Source organism: Gymnoscopelus braueri (genome assembly GCF_963280865.1).
Source record: "Gymnoscopelus braueri genome assembly, chromosome: 18".
NCBI lineage: Eukaryota > Metazoa > Chordata > Actinopteri > Myctophiformes > Myctophidae > Gymnoscopelus > Gymnoscopelus braueri.
Window position 1 is genome coordinate 7,605,500 of NC_137618.1, and position 4,357 is coordinate 7,609,856.

Consider the following 4,357-nt stretch of genomic DNA (forward strand, 5'->3'; position numbering starts at 1 on the left):
ATACACGTCATCAACAAATACAAAATAAATGGCTATATTTACAGAGGAGAAAAGGGGAAAACAAAGGGGATTTAATATGTCCACTTGTAGTTTTCTGACAGATGTTTTCTCAGGCCAGTTTTGAAGGAAGCCGGTGATTCACGTCTTTCATGGATGGTGGCAGAGTAGTAGAATTGACAAACTCTATGAATGCAGATTGTTCGTATTTTATTTACCTCCAAACACCGGTAAACAAACAGTCCCATGCAGGATTTATACAGTGCAGACCCGAGGCAGAAATAATACTTCAAATGTAAAAATAAGACTGGCCAAAAATAAAGATCAAAGAATAGGAAATAAGAAATAAACACTTGAAGCTAAACTGAGAAAAAAACAAACAAACCAAGAACTGAAGAACTGGAACAGGCAATGCCTTGGCAGCTTTCTCCCCTGGTGTTGTCTGTTTGGTATCCCCCCAAGACAAACTGAGCATTCTCTACTCAACACTTACATTAATTACATGTGTTAGATATTGTACCTCTCATCACGTAAGAATTTTATGATTACATAACCTCTTAGCTGTTTCTGTTGCTACAGTAAGGTCATCATCAATATCCAAATGCTGTAACCTAAATGAGCATGTGAATATAAAGTTGATAAGTCAAGACATGTCTCTCTTGGACATTAGGAGACATTAGGCTACGGGGATTTCTGAAAACCTCTCCTTTCCAGGTGATGTTTGGGTTAGCAGAGAGCTTCTCGTGACACCATTGTATCACATTAGCAGTGGTGTAAAGTAACTAAGTACATTATTATTACAAAGCACACATTAACCACTTCAGCCCTAAATACATTTCGGCCATTTGAAAATAGCCGATCTAGATATGCTATTTTCAAAAGATTTGTACATTTTATACATTTGACAACGTGTGGTGTGAAATGGGACATTCTGCATAATGAGTACTTTCTACTTTTGGTACTTTAAGTACATTTTGATACCTATAGTTTTGTACTTTTACTCAAGTAAAGTTTGATATTCCAGACTTTTACTTAACAGAGTATTTCTACATTGCAGTATTGATACTTTTACTTAAGTAAAACAATGTTTTTCCACCACTGCACATTAGTAATGTTGCTCCCATAGATGGTGGAATGCAATTTTCCTCAGCAGTTTTTGTCTCCTCCTCCTTTGCTTAATCCCTTGTTTAAATAACAGTGCGCCATAATGAAGGCGCTCCTTCTGAAAGGTAATGGGAGCTGACACTCTGATTGGTTTAATTCATGTAAAGCCCAACATTTAGTGCCCAGGTAAGCGCTGTCTAACTAGCTAAATTGTAGGGGGAACACCCCGACGCAATTTGCACCCTACATTCTCACCCTGCGTCGTCTACTGTAAATAGGGGTCATAGTATTATTCTCTCTCTCTCTCTCTCTCTCTCTCTCTCTCTCTCTCTCTCTCTCTCTCTCTCTCTCTCTCTCTCTCTCCATCTTAATGTCTTCTGGTCATGTGAATCACAGTGTCTGAGTGTCTGTCCGTGTGAATTACAGTGTGTGTGTGCGTGTGTCCATGTGGTCAGTGATTCAGGGTCCATGTCTAGCAGCTGGGAGGGACATGCTGTCATACTGTACCAGACGGCTCAGAGGCGCCGCCCTGTTTATTTACACTGCTCACACTTTTCCAGTGCACACATAAAGCCAGTGGTGTGCGTGTGCGTGTGCGTGTGTGTGTGTGTGCGTGCGTGCGTGAGAGAGAGAGAGAGACCAGCTAAGAGAAAGACCTGTCACTTCTACACCACTGGGCTGCAATGCTGCACAGATGCCTGAACCATGTGGACGTCTGTGCGTGCGTGAGTGAGTGCGTGAGCCTGAAATGTGCGTTTGATGAGCATACTTGTGTACTTGTGCTTGTGCATATCATTATATCCACAGGCTTGAGTGTGTGTGTGTGTGTGTGTGCGTGTGTGTGTGTGTGTGTGTGTGTGTGTGTTTGAACATGTGCATCTCTGTGTGTGAGTGGTTTTCGATGAACTTACCTTTGTAGTTGTGTGTGCCATGTGCATAATGTATAGATACACATGTTTATATGCACAGGCTTTTGTGTGTGTGTGTGTGTGTATGCATGCGTGCATGAGCACATTCCTTTGTGTACTGTGCATGTATGTCTCTGTGTTGTCATGTGCTAGGCTCTTCCACATTTTCATCATGAAGACAGAGGTTAATTAAACCTACCCTTAACGGTGTGTGGGCGTGTGAGCTTGTGAGCGTGTGCGCGTGTGCGTGTGTGCGTGTGTGTGTGTGTGTGTGTGTGTGTACACGAGGGCGGCCAGTGTGCACTATAAATAAAGCTAGCACGGTGACAGCGATGGGAGTGGTGGCAGGCTTCCATTAGCTGTCTGATGACAGCTGTAATTAGCCACGTCTCTGTTGTTGTTGTTCATTGTTGACGCGGGTGCACAGACACACTGCTCCACACTGCACCTGTTCTCTGGCTCCAGTGTGGTCGTACCTCTTCGCTGACAGAACCATTGTGCACGCCGCTGGCTGATTGCGTCTGGCAGCCAGCCGCCGCACTGAGGAATCCCTGGTGTGCGGTTGCACGACGGGGCCCATTGTGGCGCTGCAATGACGACGGTGTGTGTGTGCACCACGCTAAAGTCCTCCGTGTTCATTTGACTGAGACGAGCCAGCGTACTAATGGAACCAAATGGACCGCTTCCATTTGTACGTGTGGGTTCATTGTGAAAATATGCAGCGCGTTGTGGGCATGTAGATTGGCTATTTTCACATTTTTTTAAACTTTTCACCTACAATGACATCCCCAAAATAAAAGTAATTTTTTTTTTGTGTCTTCCCCCCCCCCCCTCCATTTTCCTCTAATCTAGTTATAAAATTTCATAAATCCTTTAAAGTGCATCGTGTTTATGAGTGCATGATTTCTGTAAAGAAAGATTATAGTTTCTGTATTTGGACATAATAGATATAATAGCCTATATGTGAGACTATCGGTCTGATACTGTATTAAAAAAATCCCTCCCCCCCAAACAAAATTATCTCACGGGCCAGATATTATTTCTGGGGGGGCAATTTCGGCCCGCGGGCCGCCTGTTGCCGACCCCTGCTGTATAACTTTACTACAGGTTGCATCCTTGCATCAAACGTTCCACGTTCCACGTCCTTCGTCCATGTCTCGCTGTTCCTCTGACAACGTGTCCCATTTCAAGTTTTCAAAATGTATAAACATCTTTTGATTAGCCGATCTACAAGCTCACAACGCATTGCGATGTGATGCGCTGTGAGCTTGTAGATCTGCTGTTTTCAAATAGCCGAAATGTTTAGTAATACAAATCTGAAGTAACTAGTAACTAAAGTTTTTAAATAATTGTAGTCGAGTAAAAGTACGATATTTGCCTCTGAGATGTAGTGGAGTAGAATATTTTTTTCTGTAAAGAAAGATTATAGTGAAATGTAGTTATAGAACTTTCCCAGAACCTTCAAAGGGAAGCGTTCTACAGACAGACAGACATAATTATTAACATTAATTGAATGAATGTTAATAAGCACGGTCTTAATTCCAGTTCAGCATCACAAAGCTACATTATAATTCTCCTTCCTGTCAGAGGAGTCATTAATTCACACAGATAGGAGACGAGCAGGGAGAGAGGGGGATGACAAGGAGAGAGAGAGAGGGGGGGGGGAGATGAATACGACTAGATATCATAGAAAGAGAGGAACTGACCATGTCCTTGTTTATGACTCTTAACAGCTGCTGGGTAGAAGATCCTCCTGAGCATTGAGCCTCAAACTCTTACCAGTCCACAAACACTCTGTTTCCAAGGTGTTGCCTTTCTACATCTCTGCATATCTGTCTGTGTGTCTTCATCTCGATATGCCCAAGTATGGATGATTGTGACTGATGTCATAGTACTGGTGTCATAGTACTTACAGATTTTAGATTTAGCTAAAATGGCCATTCAGTTTGAGTAACGTCATTGGCTAATATTCCACGTAATGATGTCATCAAGGAATGACATCACAACATCGTCATCGCATCTATATAATTGTCCATACAAAATGTTTTTATTGTATTTTCCAGCAAAACACCATTCAGGAACTTTTAGCAACACGTTGCCTTGCCATCCAACAACCTCTTCTGTGCAATTTGTTGCACTGATTCACAGTAGCCTATATATGGAGATCCCCATAAATGGAGACAATCGACCTACGAAGTCTGACAGCATAGAATCTCTAGAAAGGGAGATTCCTAAACGTACCATAGATCTGACATCAGCGAACCCCTCCTAGAACTCCATATATGGAGATAACCGTCACGTCCAGGACTGACGTCATAGTCCCATATTTGGGCATAACCGACATAGGC